Consider the following 22,481-nt stretch of genomic DNA (forward strand, 5'->3'; position numbering starts at 1 on the left):
GTAATGTGGTACATAAGCAAGGGGGCACACATTCTTACCCTCTATGCAGGCAAGCAGTGACCTTGTGGAACACAGCACTGTCTTACCAAGTTCAACTACAAGCACAATTCCTGCCAGGAAAGAAAAACACATTGGCAGACCTAAGCAGAAACATCATGGATCCCCACGAGTGGAAACTAGATCCACAAGTATTTGCAATGATAACTCAAAAATGAGGACGCCCAGACATGGATCTGTTTGCCAACCCCCAAAACTACCAACTTCAAAAATTTTGCACAAGGACATTCCACCCACAAGCTTGGAAAGTGGACGCTCTCTCATTCAGTTGGAAAACATTAACAGTGTATGCCTTTCCTCCACTGCCCTCTTCTAGCAAAGGTGCTGTTGAAAGTCAGATTAGAGAGGCCACAAATGATACTCATTGCACCAGACTGGCCACGCCAGCACTGGTATCCAATTCTAAGGAACATGGCCCACGGCCCACCATGGATTTTACCACAAATTCCTCACCTGCTCACCCAGCGAGGCAATCAGATTCTACACAGCCAGCTCAAGACTTTAAACCTGGCTGCATGGCAAATTACCTAAACAACCAGCCAACACTTCTATCCAAAGCTGTTATGGATGTCATTCTGGAGGCCAGGAGGCCCAGCACCAGGAAAACCTATTCAGACAAATGGAAAAGCTTTTGCGCCTGGAACCAGGCTAAAGGCCAAAATCCCCTTGATCCAAACATTCCTCAGATTCTACAATATTTAACTGAGATGTTGCACAAAGGACTTTCCTTTTCATTTATTAAGATTCACGCCTCAGCAATTTCAGCTCATTACAACACGGATCCTCCTTTATTTTCACATCCACTCCTAAGACAGTACCTCAGAGGGGCTAAGAACATAAAACCGCACAGGAGAGCACCAACACCTACTTGGAATCTCAACTTTGTTCTGGAAAAGCTTACACTGCCGCCCTTTGAACCAGCTTTTTCAGCTGATTTAAAGTTTCTTTCATGGAAAACTGCCCTGCTGCTAGCAATAACTTCAGCTAGAAGAGTCTCAGAGCTACAGGCACTAATGGCAGTGGAGCCTTTCTTCATTTTTCATCAAGACAGAGTCTCTCTATGAACTAACCCTTCCTTTATGCCAAAGGTGGTATCCAGTGTGGCCCTAAACCAAAACCATTCATTTACCCACCTTTTTTCCAAACCCCCAGAACAAAGGAGAAAGACTCCTGCACTCTTTGGACATTCACAGGAAATTAAGTTACTACTTGGATAAAACTAAGGCTTTCAGAAAATCTGACCAGCTCTTTGTAGCCTATGCTGCAGGATCACAAGGAAAATCTATCTCAAAACAGACAATTTCAAAATGGATAGGACATTGCACAAGTTTCTGCTACAAACATCATGGGAAACCGGTACCTACTAGCATTAGGTCCCACTCCACCAGGGCTACAGCTACATCAGCAGCCTTTCTCAGGGGGGTGCCAACCCAGGATATTCTGGAAGCTGCAACTTGAGTTCAGTGCACACCTTCACCAAACACCATCACTTACTCTATATTCTAAGACTAGAGCTGGCTTTGCCACTGCAGTTTTGCAGGGCCTACTAGCTTCTTCTAACCTGTTTAACTCCACCACCCATCCTTAGCTTTGGGATTCAACCAAAGTGTGATGACTGCAGCAGGGTAACACGATGAACATAGTACAGTTTTGTACCTACCATAAATGTAGATGTTCGAGTGTTCGCCCTGCTGCAGTCCAGGTTACCCTCCCTCCATCGCCTCTGACCTAGCTGAAGCTTTCTATACATTTCTAACCGATACAACCTTTGTGGTGTATTTGCTTGTAGCTGAAGGTATGCTTTGTAATTTCATTACATGTTTTATTGGCAATAGGTAGTGACCACCTACTGGGGGGCACCTGACATCTGGGGCAAGAAAAACTGAAGAAAATGTCATTGGATGCCTCATATAACCCTGGCGCACTGACGCCAGGGAAGAAGCAACAGCAACCGATGCCGGACCAAGACTTTGGAACTCTGGCCGACTGCGGGACCACCTGACGGCAGGATAACCCAAGTGTGATGACTGCAGCAGGGTGAACACTCTAACATCTACATTTATGGTAGGTACAAAACTACTTTTCTTGTGGGAAGGAAGTGGACAACCAGCTAAGTGAATTTTCAAGAGTATTAATGTTCTTACTTGGAGGGATATAGGCACAGATAATGTGTAAGGATTTATTGTATTAATCTGGAGCTTAGTGATTTAAGATTTCAGCATTGTTAGGAGTGGGAGGTTGAGTATCCAGTGTTGTAATTTGTAATTCAAATTTATACAATATTGCTACCCCACCATCTTTTTTGTTTAGACTATCTCGTCTCAGGATATTATATCCAGGTGGTATATCATCGTCTCTAGTTACTGGCTTTTGAACCAAGTTTCTGTTAGACATAGGATGTCAAAAGAATATAAACCTAATAGTGCATGCAGCTGTGTAATTTTATTGTTTAAGCTACGTATGTTGAGGTGAGCTATGAGAAGAGAGTTGGGGCCACTAATTTGGGTTTTGGATGTGGTGTGGAAAGGTTGGGAATCAGGGATGGTGTTTTCTGTGCCTGGATTAGGATGAATGTCACCATGTAGAAGTAGGTGGTGGTGTGGTGTATGTGAGTGTTTTAATAGTTTGGAAAAATTACAGTATGGTTTTCTCAGTTGGAGGTACCCAATGTGGGTTAATCTATGAAACTGAGGCAGAAGCTAGGATGATGATGTGTTACAATGAGTTGCCGGAGATGAAAGGGAGAGAGGAGGAGTTTGTTTTTAAGGGATGTTGAAAACTAGTATGGTTTAGGTATTCATAACTGGTAAGGATATGTGATATAAGTAGAGCGGGAAGAATTATAAAAAAAGAGGAACAAGTAAAAGAGTTTAGATATGGCAGTGATAAGCATGTTAAGGTGAAAGGAAAGCTGAGGCAGTGGAATGAAAATTTGAGAAGTAAGGAAAGGTAATTGAGGTTGTATAGAGAGGATTAGATACAGGGAGATACTAAATAATTAGGAGTTAAGTGTTAAGTATGTAGCAAGATAGGGTAGTTTATAGGTGGGCACAGAATGGGGGTGTGGCCAAGGGGGTATAAGTACAGATGTACTGGGGGTGGGTGAGATTTGGGGGTAGAGGAGTGAGCCCACAGGGCGAGCAGAGCGGGTTAGAGAAAGTGAAGGAAGAGGTCCCAGAGTCAATCTGTGACCAGCAGATTATAGTGGAGCAGTTAGAAGTTCCAGGTAAGAGGTAGCGCAAGTTTTAAGATAAACAGTGGCAAGGTATAAAGGGCTAGGCTAAAGACTACAGAAGGAAGGAGAGGGACAAGATAGAGCAGAGTCGGATACACTGAAGAAGGTGCAGGGTGGACTGTAAGTAATACAAGTGAGGTGAGAGTTAGGAGAAATTAGAGCCTAGTGTAGAGAGTCACCTATAGGTCAAAGGTTAAAACTACAGGCCGCCCTAAAATAGAGGAAAAGTAGTAGTAGGACACAGCTGGAGTAAACTATGTTAAAGCAGAGAAGCTTATTATGGGGTAGTATGTGGCAGAGAAGCTTATTATGGGGTAGTATGTGGCTGCTGGATAACTGGCTCAGGATGGAGGTTTCACACAGCAAACTGGACAACAGATACTTCTTTGTATTCTTTTAAAAATATACAATTCAGCTTTAGAGCCTGTATGAGAGGAGACATATACTTTCACTGTTTCTATAGATGGAAGTGTTTTGAATGTAGGATTGTAACTTCCTTGCAGATGAGATGGCTTTTTTTTGTTTTGAGAAGGGTCCTTGTAGGGCAGGCAGGTAGATTCACCAGTCAACAGGTTAAGAGGTTGAACGTTTCACTGTTTCTATCAGTGCTGGATTACAGAATGACATCACATGCTTCTAGTCATCTGACTTTTGGTTCCCATACTACCCCCCTTTACTATTGAAACTGAGCCAGAATGTTGTGCATATGTGTTACTATACACACAGAGCTTTGCTAAGATGTCTTATAGCATCTGGAAGCCATAAACCATTTGAACACTTCCACCCTTTCAGGGTAGCAATTTGGATTCCTAGTCCTTGTTTTCACAGACATGTCTCTGGCTGCAATCCAGACTGTAAGATACAATATGTATGGCCTGAACCAGGTAATTTAATTTTAGGATATGTTTCTAAACGTTAGCTGGACCTGAGCTTAGCTTCTTCTCTTCTGGTATCCTCTGTTATAGTATACACATTTAATCAGTTAAGAGTACAGTCTGACATACATGTATATTTCTTTTTTTGTCCGGCAGGACACACTGTTGGTATATTTTTTAGCACAAGCAGCTTTACAAATACAGTTTTCAATACAAGCATCTGTACAGATCAGTTTGATATACAAATGACATATAATTCTTTACAAAACTCCAGCTAGATATTTTGGGATACATTACACACCCACTGTCCTACTTCTCCTAGCATAGCTAGCAATACCTCACATTGTCAGGCTTGAGATTAATTTTGGTTTTGTTTTGGGATCAAGGCTTAAAATGAATAAAGTGATGGAGCAATTATCACTATATGAGAGTGAATGAATTGCGATGTGGAGATTGTGTTTGAGCTTTTGGTGATGATGGGATCAGTAAATGAATTTAATTGCCTTTTGTCAAAAGGTTAGTTTTTTTTTTTTGTATTTGTCTGTTCGGTGAGGTAATCGAAGACCTTCAAATTAATGGGCTTTAACATGTTGATATCAAGGTTAGCTAGACTAATTTCATTTTTCTTGTTTGTGCGGTATAAAATTGACTGAACAACATCTTTACATTCCTTTAGAGTGTAAGGAGGAGGGAGGAATGTAACAGCTAATTGGATATGTGTAATTCTAGGGAAGGCACTTTCTGCAAGAGGCCAGTTTAGCTGAGATTGAGGTGGGTGAGGTTTTATAGCAGTAGGGTACCATCCTCTACTACAGCCTTGTCTACAGTCAAGAAGTCTGTTATTTTTGTGTACATTTCCATAGGTGTCAATGTGACAGACTTGTAAACTGTCTTTATTTTTGTGGAATACTGTTATTTTCTGACCTGATTTACCCCTGCACATGATATACCTATTTTAAGAGAGAATGTCCCTATTTTCAGGCTTGATTTACCCCTTCACACAGTTGTCTGAATTCCTCCTCATCTGTGATTTCTGAAGCGGTCGAGTACATGGAAAACCACACTACATGACCAACATATACTAGTGGAAGTAGTAACCTAAAGAAAGACATACATTTTACATTCCCCTTGCTTCATTAGGACCTAATTAGTTGTGATTATGTACTTAAAGGTCGGGTTGCTTTGTATCATTGTCTAAAGAAGTTTCGCTAACAGCGAGTCTAAAAGCACTTTACGTAAATAAAGGTTTCGTTTCCGTTTCCAGAGGCAACCTTTTTTTCAGTTTACAGCCTAACGGCTTGGATGGGTTTGGTGAACTGTACTCTCTGGCTGAATTTTGTGGTTTCTCCAGTTTGGCATTTTCGTGTTTATTAGACAAATCAGATGCTGGAATTAAAACGGACAGGAACTGTCATCAGACCTGCAGATGATACCACCTCAGTGGCTGAAAGAGGGAAAGTTGAAAAACCTGTTGATGAAAATAGCACAAAAGCTAGCATTTTGCAAAGTATAAAATTTAAATTATGCCATCTTGTTCTATTAATTATTTGCAGATGAACAGAGAAGATATAGATGCAGTGCCAGATGTTTTCCTGGGCTAGGAGGTGATTTCACCTATGAAATTGAACGCCACTTATTAGAAAGCTATGATATATATGGATACGATTTTATGGAACAGACGTCACATGTTTTATGAAGGTCCATGTAGTAAAAAGTACGGCTTCCCAGTAAGAAGATAAGGCTGTGCACTGAAAACCAGTTGTACTGAACTGTGGAGCTGGAGAAAACTTTTGAGAATTTTGTGGAATGCAAGAAGATAAGATCAGTCAGCATTTAAGGAAATAAGCACAAGATCAGTCACTGTAAAGTTACAGATTAAATACTTTGGCCACATAATGTGAGAATCTGCTAGAAGATACCAATTGTGGTAAACATGGAAGGCAAAAAGAAGGGAGTGTCTGAGGTTAGAATGGATAGACAGCATTACTGAACTAATTAATATAAATTTGCAAAACTTAAAAAAAGCTGTTGACAGCCCTAGTGTGGTAAAGTCCTTGAGTTCAACAAGAATCAGACTTGACTTAACAAAAACAGCAGTAATAGATGCCTTTCCATATCACTACTGCAATATTCGTCACCTCTGGGATCTCCTGTCAAGGATTGCCCAATGTCTGGCTAGCATACCAAAACCTTTATCACCTTGGAGCACCATACATCAGACGTATGCTCCATGTGCAAGTGCAGGGCATAAGGGTAACATACGTACATTCTCAATCCAGAACTTTGTTGTTGCCAGTCCGAACACTATCATACGTTGGTCTGAATGTCCTTCCCTTTGATGGTTATGTTGAGCCTACGTCTTCAAGGTAAGTACCTCATTGGGGGGTGGTCCTTCTTTTCTTATATTTGTCGGGGGGTTACATGTCATTCAATAAAGGGAAGTGCCATTGTGTGAGGCAGATTCCCCATAAGGACCACTACAATAGGTGCCTTCTTTGCTTAGGTGCATCTCACAACTACACTGTGTTCCATCTCTCAGGCTTTTTGTACACAAGACTTTATGTAGCCATCTGTCGGATGTTGTCAGTTTTAGTTTTCATTCTGTCCTCAAATTATGGGTTTGGATCCGATCCCTCGAATCTGACTTGGCCATTGTAAAAGCTTGTGGCAACCAGAAAATTCTTGAGCTCTTCCCTTATCCACAGTTTTCACCAACCCCAAATACCTCCGATCTCATTTGTTGCTTGAAAGCGAAAGACAGTGTCAGCTTCTCTCGAGCAGCTAAGTGTTATTTTCCAAATAATTATCTCTCCTAGTTTTTCCTTTCTAAATACCTAGTTTCTTATAAATCTACTTTAGATATCTTTTTTTATATATCGTTATTCCTTTACCCTTCCCTTTTCTGTACTTTTGTACTCCTCAAAATACTATAGTTAGTATATTTTTCTCTAAATTTCTATATTTGCTCTAGTTCTCAAATACCATTGTTGGTATTTCCTCCTTCCGCTATCCTTTCTGGTTTAAGAAATGTGAAACGTGTGGGCACAAAATCCCATTCTCGGATGCCCATACACTCTGCATGTACTGTTTGGGTCCACCCCACCTGCAGGAAAATTGTGCTATATGTCATGCTTCAACCCAAGAGCGCTGCTTGAACACAAAACCAAGTTAATTCTCAAGGGGTTACATTCCTGTTCTTTTAGTGTGGCATTATCTGGATCTTCCCCCTCCACAAGTACTTCGTCAGCATCTTCCAGATGTCCGAATAAGTAGGAAGAGACCTTTATTGGCTCAGACAACTTCCTTGGATCCTAAGACAAAAAAGCTTGTCATCCAATCAGACTCCAACCTCGGATCCTAAATTGAGAAAGAAAGACTCCTCTAATTCGACCTCCTTCTCTGATCCAAAACCTAAAATAACCAAAGATACGTCGGATCAGGGTTCTTTGGATCTGACACAAAGTATCAGATTTGCCACTTGGCATTCCCTCTCTCTCAAGAACCAAGTATTCTCCATCAGAGGACCCAGTCCCTTCTAGGGTCCCTTCTCCTTTTTTAGACGGACCAAAGTCCCCATCAGTAGGGTCCCTTCCCCTTTTTTAGATGGAACAAAGGTCCCCATCAGTAGTTTCCACACACTCTTCCAGGAGCCTTACGGAAGATGATGTGGAGAGGTTGGCGAGAGATATTCTCTTGGTGCAGAGCATGTCAAATATGTCTGCTCCTACTCCTCTGGGTCAGGACCTTCCATTGCACCCCCTTTACAAGTTCCTCCTCCAAATCCCCTCTTGGTTTTGGAGTTTTCAGATCTGAGCCTTCCAGGTCCGTCCACATCTGATCCGAGAATTGCTTTATCTTTGAATCCCAAGTTTGCTTTTCCATTTGGATCCAGACAGCTCTCGGAGCCAGGGCTAACCTGTTGGGTCCGGGGTGTCGCAGTTGACTCCAAAGCTTTCGGAGCTGTCTCTGCATCTGTGGGCCGTGGCACGGGGTTAGTTTATCTCTGACTTTGGCCTTGGAGAGTTTCCCTCAAGCAGAGGGGGCTATGGTCCAAAGCCTTGCCCTTATGGATCTGGGGTCCTCTTCTTCTCTGGGAGGTTCTAGCTTTGAGGCCATGAAGAGAGCCTTGTCTGCTGCCATGACAAAGATGGTTCCCTTTCCCTTGGATCCTCTGTCTGCAGTCTTGCCATCTCTTCATCTGGAGTCTCATTTATCCTCTCTAAGATGACAGCTGGTACTGAAACCCCAGGCTTTCCAGTAGGGTGTTCCCACCTCTTCTGATACCTCCCCAGAGCATCCCACTGAGGAGGTCTGTAAGAAGAGAACATGCAAGTGGCAAGTACTTGGACTCCCCTGAGGAGTCGGTCACAGAAGATAGACTTTGAAGGTGAAAGGTCCCCACGGTCACCTCCTGAAGTTGGCCAATTTCAGGACATCCTAGAAATCCTGAAACAGGGAGGTGGCTGGAAGTCCAGCAATGCTTTATCTGAGGAGTCTGTATGCCTGGAGGCATTTGGTACTGGCCTGCCTACCTCCTGGGTCACTTCGCCCGACAATGACATCATAGATTTGATCTCTTGGCAGGTGTGGAAGACCCTGGACACTATTGAACCAATCCCCTGGATACCAGATAAAATGTTGACAGCACTAGAGAACAGGTAGTTTTGGAAAAACAGGTACACAGGTAGATGCCATGGTCATGCCAGCTGCCACAAAAAAGGAACTCTCCAAAGAAAGTTCCACTGTCCATCCACTGAACAAGGAGTTGCTGGTGATGGACAGGTTTGGGAAGCATGTCTGTGCTTCAGCTCCCTTCACCTTAAGGTCTCTGAACTATTTAGCACATTTCACCAGGTTACAGAAACCTAATTAAGGAAGTATCTGATAACCTTTGAGGATCTGTTTTGATGAGGTATAAGCATCTTTTACCTCTCAGTTGGCTACCTTGCAATCAATATTGCAATTACTCCATGAGGCTAATTTTGCATGCGGCTGAAAACCTCAAGGGCAGTGGTTCTGGTGTTTCCATAATGAGGTACACCTGGATGTGGTTATGTGATTTTGCAGAGCCCTTCAAGTCTTTGTTCGTCAATGCTCCGTTTGACGGAACATCTTTGGCTCCAAGGTTAAGGATGCATGTGAAGTTGTTCAATCTCACCGTTCATTCTTCACTGATGGGTTTGTAGCTGATCCTCTACTCTGACACGGCTGACTAGCAAGCTCAAATTTTTCCAGTAGCTCGAGACCCAACCCCTTATCCCACAACGCACTGCTGGGATTACCTCAGATCTAGTTTGCCGCGGCATGGATCTCTTGGTTTCCAGCGTTGCTCGAGACTATTGTGGGAATTTTCAACTTTAAGCAAGTTTTTCTATTTGAATTTTATATTTTTCTACTATTATAATTGTATAGTATTATCTAGTTAGCAGATTTTGTTTTTTTTTTTTTTTCCCCCTTTTAGCAGTAAATCTCTACTGATTGCCTTCAGCCTCTTGGCCTTGGGCCTTTTCTTACAGCTTGTTAGATTAGAGTTGCCCTTTTGGTCTTTTTGATATTGGATTACTCTTGTTACTAGTTGCCTTTTTGGGCTGTCTGTGCAGTCTTTTTGCATTGCTGTTTGTAGTTAGATGAAAGTTAAACTATCTTATATAGTTAAATAGCGTGTGTTTTTCTTTTTTATCTTGTGAATTGTTTTTCAGGTAGTTAGTGCTATGTCTGAAGAAAAGGAAAAGCATCCAAAGTCTGGGTTCAAAAAATGCCCAGACTGCGGACAAAAGATGTCCGTTATGGATGCCCATGTGCAGTGTGTACTGTTTGGGTGAGGTGCACCTGCAGGAGTCATGTAGTATCTGCCACTCCTTTTCTACTCGAGTGCTTGCAGAAAGGAAGAGGAAGCTAATTGACAGGGATATTATCAAACACCCTTTCTCAGAGGCATTGTCTGACCAGGATGGGGCCAGCAAATCATCCAAATCTTCCTCAGAATCCATGGCAAAGAAAGGAAAAAAGTTGGAAAGTGTTGTGACTTCGGCTTCACTGACTTCGGAGCAGACAGTCTGTTCTTTTCGGACCCAGGGCACTGCTCTGGAACCGGTTGTTGAAAAACCTCCCTCTCTACTGCTCCAATCAGCTCCATCTATTCACTCCTCCAGGTCTTCGGTCAGCTTGTCCAACCTGGGTATGGACCGGCTGGTTCAGAAACTCTTAAAGGCACCAGGCCTATCTAAATTGCTGTCTGCTCAAACCCAACCGTCTGAGCCGAAGACCATTACTTCTGAATTGTCTGCTCCTCCTCCGAGCCATACCGGACCTTCAGAGCCGGAGGAGGCCGACCTGATGATTGTAGATCCCTTGGCGCTGACACCTGCTCCAGTGTCGTCGGCTCCATCTGCTCTGATATCCTCGGTGCCGACCGTGGACTCTAGGAGCAAACACTCTCCGGTTGGGTCCGGGGAGGATAGTCGCACCGACTTGGTGCCGACTCTTCCTCTCGGGGCTTTGGCTCGGGTGTGCTCAGCTCCTACCTTAGGCTCGGAGCCCATAGCTTCAGTGCGGGAGGGGATCGCGGCTCCTGATCCGTTGATTCCTTCTCATCGGAGCCGTGGTGCATTCGAAGCCATGAGGTGAGTGTTGTCTCGTAAGACTTCCCCATCTCAAGATCTGAACTCTTTCTCCCTAAAGTGCCTGTGTCAGTTTGTTTCCTCCGGTCATCCCAAGTGCAGAGACCCAGAGCCTCAGGTAGCCCCACAGGGCGCTCCCTGCTTTTCTGTGACCTCTCCAGAAGTTCCCCCCTGAAGAAGTCCCCAGGAAGAGATTATGCAAGAGGAGGCATTTGGACTCCCCACAGGAGTCTCTCACATCAGACACCGACTTGGATGAATCAGAAGGGTCTCCTAGATCCCCCTCTGAGGACGTCTCCTTTGCAGAGATTCTTGAAATTCTTAGGCAAAGGGGGGTGATTGGCAGTCCAAGAGCCCTACTGAGGACGAGTTGGTTCTCCTGAAGGCATTCGGGTTTCAGCCTTCCACCTCTTAGGTGTCTCCGCCCTACGATGAGCTTATGGATCTGGTCTCTTGTAGGGCATGGGAGTCACCAGAATCTATGGAACCTGTCCCCAGGAGGCCTAATAAGTTTATTTCTGCCCCCGTAGATAAGTCCTTTTTGACCAAGGGAGTCCCTTTTGATGCCATGGTGGTGGCGGCAGCCACCAAAAAGGAAATGTTTGAGACTTCCTCATCTATCCATCCTCCTAACAGAGATTCTAGGATCATGGATAGATATGGGAAACGCATGTTTAGTTCAGCGACTTCCTCACTCAGATCACTGAACTACTTGACCCATTTTACCAGACTGTAGAGAGATCTCCTTAAGGAGCTGGGGAGATGCTCTTCAGGGTGCTGTAGCTACGAGTGTATCCAATAAAGTTGCTACCCAGCTTGCTACCCTTAATTCAATAGTTAACTCGTCCATGTGTCTCGTATCTTACGCAGCTGATGGTTCGAGTAGAGCTGCAGGTACAGGAATTGCTCTTCGTAGGCATGCCTGGATGCGACTCTGTTCCTTCGCGGAACCCTTCAAGTCTTTCTTTACGAATACCCCGTTTGATGGCTCATCCTTGTTTGGACCAAAGGTGAAGGAGACTTTGACCAGTTGTGAACAAGAAGGAAAGCCTCTGTCTGCCGTCTGAGTCCGTTTTTCCACACCCACTCGACCCTTTCCTAAAAGTCAGAGTGGAGGAAAAATGTGGTTCCGGAAAACCCAAGGAGCCTTTCAAGATGCATGTGGAGAGCCCTGCCTCCAGAGGCAGAGGAGGGGGTTACAATGGAAGACGCCTCCCTCACGACAGAGGGGGTCCGCAACACCAGGGTGACAGAGATCATTTCTCTGGACAGTCCTACCAGCGCTCCTGAAGGGAGGCCCTGCTGTCCTACTCTGGAGACAGTTAGGGGTCGTTTGTCATTGTACCCAGAAGCTTGGCTAGATATAACAAACGACAATTGGGTGCAAAGTATAATTTCCAACATTTCATACTCTTCTCCACCCAGCCCCTTCCCATCAAAAAAATCCCGTATGTTCCACCCAGTCAAAGGGAACAAGCAACAATAGAGGTACACCGATTGCTAGAAAGAGTCATCCAGCCAGTCCCAGCAGACCAAACAGGATTCAGAACTTACTCCAGATTCTTTTTGGTTCCAAAGAAAACAGGGGACTGGAGACTCATTTTGGATCTCAGCAGACTCAACCAATTTGTGAGGAAAGAGAAGTTCCGAATAGTCTCGCTACAGTCCATACTTCCCTTTTTAGGGAAAGATAGTTGGATGGCTCGATTGATCTCAAGGATGTGTACTACCACAGAAAGATGGCAAGACCATCCAGGGATCACCTGCGTTTCCAGCTGGGAGCCAATCATTATCAATTCCGAGCTCTGCCCTTTGGTCTCACTATAAAGCCCCACAGAGTGTTCACCAAGTGCATGGCAGTAGTCATGGCTCACCTGAGGTGTCTAGGATTCCAGGTGTTTCCGTACTTGGACGATTGGCTCCTTACCTCCACCACCAGGCATCACCTTCTTCAAGCGAGAGAGGCTACTCTGACACTCTGCAATCGGCTAGGCATTACAGTCGACTTCGAAAAGTCTGCCTTGTTGCCATCGCAGCATATTGTTTTTATAGGGACAGAATTAGACACGTCAACCACCACTCTTCGTCTTCCACCAGAAAGGGTTTGTATTCTTCGCCAACACATCACGTCGTTGGTATCAAAGAACAGAGCAATAGCTGCAGAGGTATTTAAAGTACTAGGATTGATGGCAGCAGCAATCTTGGCAATCCCATTAGCCTAGGATGCATATGAGGATCCTTCAATGGTTCCTATTCATGCAATGGTCTTACCAAGAACTTCCAATGAATCACACGATCCTGATAACGAATTCCTGCAAGAAGGATCTTCAGTGGTGGTTGACGTCTCCATGTCACAATAGGACGTCCCTTCATACTACGCCCTCCAGTTGCCACTGTGACCACAGATGCTTCCCTGATAGGGGGGTGGGGCATTTTCAGGGAAAGACTGCCCAAGGCACATGGACAAATCAAGAATCACATCTGCATATCACTGTCCTGGAGATTAGAGTAGTACTTCTAGCATTGCAATACTTTCAGGACTCTCTTCCTCTAGGGACAATTGCAATACAGACAGACATGTCAGTGGTCTGGTACCTGAACAAGCAAGGCAGGACCAAGTCTTACCCCCTTTGCCGAGAAGCCCTCAGAGTATGGCAGTGGGCAGTGTCATCCCAGCGCTTTCTGTTAGCAATGCACATCCTGGGCAAATCCAACGTCATGGCAGACAAACTGAACAGGGCAATTTTATTGCCCCAGGAATGGTCCCTCAAACAAGAGATTGCGGACAAGATTTTCTGCAAATGGGGCCAGCCTTCCTGCGACCTGTTTGCCAGTCATATCAACAACAAATGCAGAAGCTGTTTTGCCCCGATTCCTCTGGCAGGTCAGTCCCCGAGGGATGCTCTTGTCCACGATTGGCTCCAGGGTCTCCTCTATGCATTTCCCCCAATTCCTCTGATACCCAGATTTTTTACAGAAAGCAAAGTCACTGGGACGGGCAATCATCCTTATAGTCCCTCATTGGCCTTGGCAGAATTGGTTTCAGTTTCTTTACCATCACATTCTGGAAGACCCATGGATCCTGGACCCAGTTCCAGACTTATTGACACATCCGTCAGGGGATCTCCATCCATCATTGCAGACACTGAAGCTAACTGCTTGGCTGCTCCAATTCCCCGCATAGCCAGGCTTTATTATCTTTCCCATGACACTAGTCAAATTTTGTTGGCTTCCCATAAGCCTTCCACTAGAAAGTTGTATCGTAGTAAGTGGAAGAGATTTTCCATTTGGACTTCCTCCCATAATATTGACCCTTACCAAGCACCATTGTCTACTATTTTACAATTCTTGACAGAAATTTTCATCAAAGGAGCAGCGGCTGCTACGGTGCGGGTACAACTAGCTGCTGTATCTAATTTCCATCTAGGGATCGATGGATTGAATATTATGGCTCACCAATTGTCTAAAGCTTTTCTAAAAGGTTCCTTTCACATGAGGCCTCCAGTGAAGACTCCTTATTCTCCCTGGAATTTGAATTTTATGTTCTCTCATCATTCTTCCTCCCTTTGAGCCTACATCATCTTGTGAACTAAAATTTCTGTCGTGGAAAACTATCTTCCTAGAAGCCATCACTTCAGCCCGCAGTGTGTCAGAGCTCCAAGCCCTATTCATCAAGCCTCGATATATGGTCTTTCATGCTGACAGAGTATCTCTCAGGACTAACCCATCCTTTTTGCCTAACGTATGTTCAGAGATTAACATCAATCAAGTCATTGACTTGCCTGTTTTCTTCCCTAATCACACCAACAAATTGGAATATATGTTGCACAAATTCTATGTTCATGGACAACTTAGATTTTATTTAGACAGAACAAAATAGATTAGAAAGTCAGATCAGCTTTTTGTCTCTTTTTCTGAGGCCAGGAAAGATAAACCAGTCACCAAAACAACTCTAAGTGGCTGTCGGATTATATCACTTACACTTATTCTTGTCATAACATGCCCTTGTCTAGTAAGGTGAAGGCTCATTCAACCAGAGCAGTTTCTACCTCTTAAGCCTTTCAAGCCAAATTACCCTTGGACAACATCTGTGCGGCAGCCACATGGTCTAAACATCACACTTTTATACCTCACTACAGAGTTGGTAAGGCATCCAGGGACAGGGCTTCATTTGGCTCTGTGGTTCTGAAGAGTGTATTTCTGTGAGCCACCCAAGATTAGAGTGCTAGGGATGCTACCCATCATTGACGAATGAACGGCGAGATTGAACAACTTCACATAAAGAAGTTATGTACTCACCATAACGTTCCATATGAGTTGTTCCATCTCGCCTTCATTCTCACATCCCTCCCTCCTTCCCCCTCCTGGCTGGCAGTTGACCTGTCCTCATCCTGGTTTTTCAATGTGTCTTCATTCCTAGGCAGAATAATTATTGTATATTTATATGGTATGCAGCAAACAAGATCTGAGGTAATTCCAGCAGTGTATTGTGGGATAAGGGGTTGGGTCTCGAGCTCCTGGAAAACTTTGAGCTTGCTAGTCGGCCGTGTCTGAGCAGAGGATCGGCTCCGAACCCATCAGTGAAGAATGAAGGCAAAATGGAACAACTCTCATGAAACATTATGGTGAGTGCATAACTTATTTTTTATCCAGGTGTAAAAAGGATGGAAAGACCTTGTCTGCTTTGGGCATATGTTTTTCCACGCCTCAAAGATCCTTCTCCAAGAATCAATAAGGTATTGGAAAATTGTGGTTCAAGACGTCCTAGGGTCCTTTCTAGGACACACAGAGGATGTTTCCCCAGGGCTTGAGGGGGGGACCTTCAGTGATAGACATCACCTTGCTGCAGAGGTGGCCACGAAACCAAGGGTCCAGAGATTCATTATTTGATAGACCCTCCTGAAAGGAGGCCCAATTATCCCCCTGTGGAGGCAATTGAGGGTCATTTATCCCTGCACCAGAGATAAGATTACATAGGTGCAGAAGATCCTTTCCAGAGGTTATATAATGCCATTTTCCTTTTCACCTCCAACCTCAAGAAAAATCCTCAGTGTTCTACCCAGTCAGAGGAAACAAGCAGCACTTCAAATACAAAAGCTGCTAGAAAAAAGTCATCCAGGAGGTCCTGCCAGACCAGATAGAATCCGAAACTTACTCAAGGTTCTTTTTAGTGCCAAAGAAAATGGAACTGGAGGCCAATAATGGATGTCAACAATTTGAACAAATCAGTTTGCACCAAGTTTCAGATAGTCACGGTTCATTCCATACTCCCATTTCTGGGAAAGGACCATTGGATGTGCTCAGTAGACCTTTGGGATGTGTGCTGTCACATAAAGATGAAAAGGCAGTCCAGAAGGTACTTGCACTTTGGGCTGGGAGCCAGTCATTACCAGTTCAGAGCTCTGCCCTTTGGTCTCACCACAGGCCTAGGGTGTTCATCAAATGCATGGCAGTAGTTGCAGCTCACTTGAGACTGCAAGGCTTTCGGGTGTTTCCATGTTTAGATGACTGGCTCCTTACAGCCCAGACCAGGCATCAAGTAATACAGGCAAGAGATCATGTTCTTCAGACATGCTATTATCTAGGGATAACCATAAACTATGAAGTCTCTTTTGGAACCTACTCAAAATTGGAATTTATAGGAGCACTGTTCATCACAAAGTCAAAGATAGCTTCAGTATCTTCTCTAAGAATTCAGACCTTAAGGACACTGGTCAGGAAGATGATTTGCTGTACCAGGGTCTCAGCCCTGTTAGCCCTTCAGGCTCTGGGATCAATGGCAGTGATGATAACTCTACCTTTAGCAAGATTTTACATGAGGATTCTGCAGTGGTCAATACTTTATCAACCTATGTCAACCTTAATATGCATTACTCAGACTTGCAAGAGAGATCTGAGTTGGTACAAGGCTGTCCATTCATTCCCCCTCAGCCCAAAGCCGTAGTGACCATGGATGCTTCCCACTTAGGTTAGGGGGGGGCATTACCTGGGGAGAACCGTCCAAGGCACTTGGTCCCCCAAAGAGGCCATTTTGCATATCAATGTCCTAAAGAAGAGAGCAGTTCTTCTAGCATTGCATCTCCTGTTGGGGATGATAGCAGTTCAAATGGACACGTTAGTATTTTGATACATCAGCAAACAAGGAGGGTCCAGTTCTTAGCCTTTATATAGAAAAGCACTCAGAGTGTGCAATGGGAGATCTCATCCAACCACTTTTTCATAGCAACGCATATTCAGGGGACATGCAGTGTGACAGCAGACAAAGCCTAGCAGGTGCATTCTTCTACCTCACGAATGGTCTCTCAGCAGGAATGTGAAGCGAAGATAATTTTTCGTTAGTGGGGCCAGACTTGCTGAGATTTTCTCTTCTCCCTTAAACAGTAAATGCAGCAGCTGTTTTGCCCTCCAGTCAGCGAGGGATGCTCTACTTTACAACCCCCCCCCCAGCCTGCTGTATGCCTACCCACCAATCCCATTAATTTCCAAGTTCCTACAGAAAGCTGCAATGTTTAAGAGCAAAGTTATCCTCATTGCCCCTTTTTGGCCTCAACAGATTTGGTTCCCCTTCATTACTCACTCACTCTACCCACAGTGGATTCTGGATGCAACTCCAGACCCATGATCCATCCAGACATGTTGAACATCAGGCTGACTGCCTGGCTTCTCAAATTCCATTAGTAGCCAGACAACCTATGCTCTCCTCTGCAGTCTGTCAGATACTCTTATCTTTCTCATAAACCATCTTACATGTAAACTGTATTTCAATAAATGGAAAAGATTTGCTTACTGAGCCCACCAAGATTAGGTTGATCCCCTTTTCGGCTTCTTTGCATACTATGCTTTAGTTTTTAGCCGTACTTTTTAAAAAAGGCGCTAGCTTGTCCACAGTGAAAGTCCAGCTAGCAGCGATATTGAATTTTCACATAGGATTTGAAGGTGCTTTTTTGCCTCCCATAGGCTATGCAAAACCTATTTGCGAGGTACTTTTCTTCTCAGGCCTGCCTTTAGGGACCTTACCCCCATGGGACCTTAATCTGGTACTGCAGCAACTTACTCAACCCCCCTTTAAACAGCAGCTAAATGTGACCAAGTTTCTTTCCTGGAAAACTATTTTTCTAGTAGCCATTACTTCTGTCTGAAAAATTTCAGAGATTCAGGCTTTATCTTCGAAACCGCCTTACTTGATCTTTCACAAAGACGGTCACTTTATGAACTAATGCTACCTTTCTCTCAAAAGTTGTTTCTGAGACTAATATTAATCAGTCTGTTAACTTGCTGGTATTCTTCCCCAAATTTTCTAACAAACGTGAATACACGTTATGTTTATTGGATTTTCACAAGGAAGTAAGTTTTTACCTGCACAGGACAGAAAATATCAGGAAGACCGAACAGTTATTTGTCTCTCTTTCTGACACAAAACTAGGAAAACCTGTTGCCAGAATCACTGTAGCCAGATGGCTGATGAATTGCATTTCTTATGTATACAACAAATTGTGCATTACCTTATTGAAACTGTTATGAGCTCATTCCTGTATAGCCATGGCTACTTCATCAGTCTTCCAGCATAGAGCTTCATGGATGACATTTGTGCAGCAGCAACTTGGGCTACTCCCCATACTTTTGTTACTCATTACAAATTGTATCTGTCTCCAGGGGTAGAGCATCATTTGGTTCAGTGGTGCTGGGGAATATCCTTCCTTCAGTCAAGCCATGAATTTACATAGCTGGGGACTGTCCCATAAGTTGAGGACAGAATGAAAACTGACAACATCAGATAAAGAAGTTATGTACTCCATATGTGTTGCCCATTTTCATTCTTCCTTAACTCCCCTCCCACCAACAGCCAGCCTTAAGAACTCTTGGAAGAGCAAGTGTTTTTAGGTATATCACTTCCTTTGTACCTAGCTCCAGATATAGTCGTCTCTATCTGTTACTGCTATGTCTTTCTGCTTTTATTAGCAAACAAGATCTGTGGTACATGGGGTTGGTGCATTGTCAGCAAGGTAAGAGCTTGAGAGCTTTTGCAACAGCAGAGTTGGATCCAAGGGACTGGATCTGAACCCATAAGTTGAGGAAGAATGAAAATGGACAAAACAGATGGAACATTATGGTGAGTACATAACTTTTTTTCCCTTTCCATTTATCTTGAGAACCAGCATCTCAAGTTGTTAGCTCAAGGTATAATGGCAGAATCTACTTACCCCAAAATACAGCTGCTTCTCAAGAGGAAGGTCAAGGAATCTAAACCAGAGTCTGCTGCTGTCCAGTCTTAACTGGGCATCTGTCTTGAGGTACACAAGAACCTGGAGAACAGTCTGGTAATACCTTTGGTTTCTTCTGCTGCGACCTTGTCAGAGGCTGGCACAGAACATGCTTCTTGCACATCTTCTGAGGCTTTGCAAATGTCTGCCACTGATGTTGAGGAGAAACCACAGCTGATCATCTCTTAGGGGTTGAAAGGGATTCCTCAGATGCTTGTTATGGAAGAGGAGCTGGGTACCTTGGTCAAATCCAGGCAGGGGTCAGAAACACTGCGTTTTTGTCAAAGCAGACATCCCACTGAAGAAAATAGAGAAAATAAAACATGTGGTGTCTGCTGCCATGGATGCACAAAGGGAATGGCAGGACTTCAGTCAATGTCTGTTCAGTGCTTTGATAGCATTGAGGCCTCCCCAGGGTGTTTCAGTTCATGCAATCCCTTGTCCCTCTACTCCCAAAAGAACAAGGGACCCTTAGTCCTCAGATGATTCTGACTTTTTAGCCGACTCCTCTGTTACTTCCTCCTTTAGACTGTGGGTCAGAGGAATAGGAATATGTCAGTCCAGATACTCCTTTGGAGGAACTGTTCTTTGGAGAGACAGTCCTGCATATGATATAACACTTTAAATGGGATTATTCTCAGGTATCCAGTGTCCAGAAAGGTATTATGAGTTATTACAAATGGACACTCCTAAACCTTGTGCTGTCCCTCCTCTGTTGACTGTTGTGCTGAATAGGTTCATAGGTAGGTACTAGGCTATCTGCCCGAAGGCATTTATAAGCCTAGCCAGAATGTGTTGGCTTTTGCCGCCCCCTTAGATTAGTTCCCTGTGCTTCTGTCCAGCTGAGACACTGAAGTGATCCCCGGGGTAAACTTTGTTTCCCATCCACTCGTCAAGGTTTCTCTTGAAAAGTGTTGGCGAGGAGCTCTGCCTAATGTAGATTGGAATCTTGTTCCAAAACATGGGAAGTCTCTGGGACAGGAATCTATCCCTCCAGCACGACCTATTTGTTGTTGTGGTGCGGTTTAGATCCGTAGAGATTGTGGCTCTGGGGGATATGGTTTTCTTTAGGTGGAGCATCAATTCTGGGTTCGACATGGCCTTGTATGTCGGGCAAAGATCACCTCTGAGTAGGCGGTATGCAACTGAGTACAGCTGGAGTTTCTTCAGTCAAGCAGCATAGGGCATCTGTTTGAGTCCAGTGATCCTCTTGGTGAGGTACTTCTGTGGTCTTTCCAGCTGTTGCAGGTGTCTTGTAAGGTACATCCCAAATGGGGCATTGTACTCTATGATGGGTCTGATGAGTAGAGGGGCACAGTGACATCTTTTGATCTGGATGCAAACCCTTTTGTGATTGGGTGGGCCACATAGAAGGATTTTCTATCTACTTTGGCAGTGTGATTATCAAAGGAGAGATTACTGTCTACTTGGGTCCCCAGATAACTTATTACATCTTCTGTATTTAGGGGACTACCACCTATGTGGTAGTTTGTTTTTTCCAAAGGGGATGAATATGCACTTTTTGGCATTTAGCTTGAGGCCATGATTTATTTTGTTTTTTCCAAAGGGGATGAATATGCACTTTTTGGCATTTAGCTTGAGGCCATGATTTTGACACCAGGTATCCGTCTCAGACCCTTTTGGAGGATGTCTGTGTCAGCCGGAGAGTCAATTATAGCCCCTAGTTTGCAGTCGTCTGCAAACTTGGGCAGCCATAGTCCTCCTGTGCTTGCCTGTACCTCTGAGAAGTGTATGCCGAACAGGAGGGGTCCTAGGACTGAGTCCTGGGGAACACCACTTGTAACCGGTTTAGAGTCGGACCTAGCTCCTGCAACTCTTACCATGTGGGTTTTGTCTGTGAGCCAGTTGGCAACCCATCTTGTGACTTAGGGGTTTATGTTTAGGCTGGTGAGCTTGTCTATAATACCAGAATGGGAAATGGTGTCAAAGGTCTTTGCAAGGTCTAGGTAGGCTGTGTGTACCACCTTTCCCTTGTCTATAGCCTTGGTAACTGTCTCAAAGAAGTCCACCAGGTTTAGGAGGCATGATCTGCCCTTAACAAAGCTGAACTGGGTAGGATCCAGTATTTGGAGGTTCCCAAGGTCTCTTTTAATGAGTTCCATGATGCTGTGCTCCATAGCCTTGCAGACCAAGCTAGTCAGGCTTATAGGGCAATAGTTCCCGGGGTCTGTTGTGGAGTGGAATAACCATCGCTGTGCACCACTCTCTGGGTACGTAGCCCGTGGAGAGGCTGAGTTTGAACTGTGTGTTTAGGTGAGGGGTTAGTTCATCTTTGAGCTCATGTAGTATGCAGCCTGGGACACCATCCGATCCCATTGATGCTGTGTTTTTGGCTTTGGAAAGGGCTGTTTTAACCTGAGTGTCTGTGATTTCAGGGGCTCTACATTCTTCTGGTATGGTTATGGGCCCTTTTGGAGGTGAGAGGGGGGTGAAGTTTACACTGAATCTGTCTGCCAGGATGTTGGCGATATCGGTCGGTTCAGTCTATTTTGTGCCATTCTGCACTAACTCTGAGCAGATCTGAGCATTGCCATTTAGATTCTTGACATAGCTAAAGAATGCCTTGTGGTAATCTTTGGAGTCCTTGGCAATTTTTCTTTCGAAGCTCGCCTTGGATGATTTTATGAGGGATCGTAGTAGGTTATGTAGTCCAATCTCACCTTCATTCTTACCCGTGGGTTCGGAGCCGAACCTCGGCTCTGACTCTGCCATACTCTAGCTTGAAGTCTTCAATTGGCTCGTGGCTAAGAGGTATCATGCAACAGGTCTTTTCCCCAGATCTCATTTGCCGCTCATTAAGCTCAGGCATGGTCTTGCTTTTGGCCGTGGTTAAGTATATTGTTTATAACATTTTTATAAACTGTTGACTTGTTGTTACTCAAAATAGCTATTTTCATAGCTCTGTGTGTGTGGTAGTGGTTTTTATTGCCTGTATTTGTTTCTCTGGCTGTTTTTTGTGCCCTTGTCATTGGCTGTTTGGGTATCCCATTCATTTTCCTTTCCCCACGGGCTAGGCCCATTTAAGTTAGAGGACCTAGTCCTCCCTGTTGTTTTCCCGCCGGTTTCTAGGCCATTTTAGTTGGAGGATGTGTTTCTTGTGCGGGGTTAGTTGGGTCTAGTGTGTATACGTATTAATTTGTTCCTTTCAGCATGTCCAAGGATCCTAAGGAACACAGGTCTTCTGGCTTTAAAAGGTGTGTTGAATGCAACAATAAAATGTCTTTAACTGATGGGCACTCTATGTGCTTGTACTGCTTGGGGGCTATTCACCTCCAAGAGTCCTGCTTGTTTAGTCATTCCTTCAGTCCCCGTGTGCTACACGAGAGGAAGAACAAGCTCATTTTGAAAGGACTGCTTAAACACTCCTTCGAGGAAGACTTGTCTAAGTCTTCCAGTGCATTATCCTCTCCAG

This window comes from Protopterus annectens, chromosome 9.part0 (genome assembly GCF_019279795.1).
Source record: "Protopterus annectens isolate FY-2018-M chromosome 9.part0, PAN1.0, whole genome shotgun sequence".
Taxonomy (NCBI): domain Eukaryota; kingdom Metazoa; phylum Chordata; order Ceratodontiformes; family Protopteridae; genus Protopterus; species Protopterus annectens.